General features: G+C 37.1%; 1 non-coding gene across 1 annotated transcript; it reads left to right on the top strand.

Moving 5' to 3' along the window:
* The first annotated feature begins 1,326 nt into the window (after window positions 1–1,326).
* On the top strand, window positions 1,327–1,398 carry TRNAY-AUA. Its single transcript has one exon. It is a non-coding gene; the product is annotated as a tRNA-Tyr (tRNA).
* The last annotated feature ends 611 nt before the right edge of the window (window positions 1,399–2,009 follow it).

Raw genomic sequence — 2,009 nt, 5'->3', positions numbered from 1 at the left:
TTTTTAAAAAGAAAAATTTATTTCTATTATATTTAACTTTTCAATCTCTGAGGGAAAATATATTATTCTATTAACTTTGAATTTGGGGCTCTAATTTAGAAAGAGTTTTCTTTTTTAATTTAAATGTATTTATTTTTAATCATAGGATAATTGCTTTACATTATTGTATTGATTTCTGCCCTATATCAAAATAACTCAGCCATAGGTATATATATGTCCCCTCCCTCTTTAACCTCCCTCCAACCTCCCACCTCCCATCCCATCCCACCCTGGATTTTCTTCTTATTTTCTCTTGTGCAGTGGTAAAAATATTCTTTCCATTGGGTGTAAAGAGAAAATCCAACCATTAGTATAAGGAGAATCATTTATTCATCAAATATTTACAAAGTATCTACTATGTATCTATCTTCAAACTGGGCAAAGGCAATACAGAGACACATGAGATAGTGTCCCTGTCCTCAAGGATTCTCACTGATAGAGGAAGACTCAAAAAATTATAATTATAGTATGTGCTGATAAGAGAGATACCTGATTCATTCAGGATTGGTGGAAGGGAGTGTGGAGGACAGATGCACTCCAAGAGGTAGTAATTGAGTTGAACCTTAAAACTGGCAAGTGCATTAAAGGGAGATGTGATAGCATGGACTAAGGAAAAGGTAAGAAACAGCACGTTACATGGGATACATTCACACTAAAAAAGCACTCATTGTGTTTATCTGAAACTCAAATTTAATTAACTGTCCTATATTTCTATTTTCTAAACTTGGCAACTCTAAATGAATTGAATGCATTTCTGTGTCGCTGGAAGGTCAAGTGCAAGTCAGAGGTTGTGAGAGACAGGACTGGAAAGACAGATGTCAGATCATCAAAAACCAGGTTTGCCAAGTCAGACAACTTGTACTTAGCTTTGAGAACAGTAGTGAGCTATTGAAAAGTTTTTAGCAGAAGGGCCATATAGTCAAGCTCCTCTTTTAGATGGTTCTTCTGGCAATATATGGAGCATTCATCGAAGCAAATAAGGGTAGGGACAGGGAAATTATTAAATAGACTAATGTAAGGTTGATCCCATAGAAATGATGAGCTTAAACTAGTGCAATGTTTGGGGGAGATGGAGATTAGGTGCTGGAAGAAACTTCTAGGAGTAAAGTCCAGAAGTTTAGGTAGTTGACCAAAGGGGGTTAAGAAAGAGAGAGGGAATCTAGAATGACTTCACAGATCCTGTCTTAGTGACAGGATGTATGACATGGAAAATGTAGGAGAAAGGGCAGGACTTTTAAGGAAGATGACAAGTTATATTTTGGGCATGTTTATTTAGCTGGTTGGACTTCCCTGGTGGCTCAGATGGTAAAGCGTCTGCCTATAATGTGGGAGACCCAGGTTCAATCCCTGGGTTGGGAAGATCTCCTGGAGAAGGAAATGGCAATCAACTACAGTACTCTTGCCTGGAAAATCCCATGGATGGAAGAACCGGGTAGGCTACAGTCCATGGGGTCGCAAAGAGTCAGGCACGACTGAACGACTTCAATTTCTTTCTTTCTTTCGTTTTCTATTTAGCTGGTTGGCTAAATTCCAACCAAATGGAAATGAGCAGCAGGTATCAGAGGAGTGTTCCATTTTGTCAATGTAGACTTGGGAATTGTTAGCATAGAGCTAAAACTATAAAAAACAAAACAGAGAACCAATTAAGAGCATTCATTCTTGCCATTGGTAGAATTAAAAATCTTCTTGAAGGACAATTGTCACTCTATATAGTTCTTTCTAAACCTGGCTCGTCCATGTACCATAAAAAGATTCAGCACAATGAATATACTATCATGGCAGGACACTGTATTAATACTTACTGTAAATCATGTGGTGGAGTTCCTGTTTATCTTGTTTGTGGAATTACCTCATATTTAATATACCTCAGTGTAACATGAGCTAGAAATAAGCCAATTTGTAGAAAAAGATAACAGTCAATATTTTTGTGGAATGCATATATCATTCCCATCACAAGATATGACAAAACA

This window comes from Cervus canadensis, chromosome X (assembly GCF_019320065.1).
Source record: "Cervus canadensis isolate Bull #8, Minnesota chromosome X, ASM1932006v1, whole genome shotgun sequence".
Lineage (NCBI taxonomy): Eukaryota > Metazoa > Chordata > Mammalia > Artiodactyla > Cervidae > Cervus > Cervus canadensis.
This window is presented reverse-complemented; position numbering and strand designations above follow the sequence as displayed.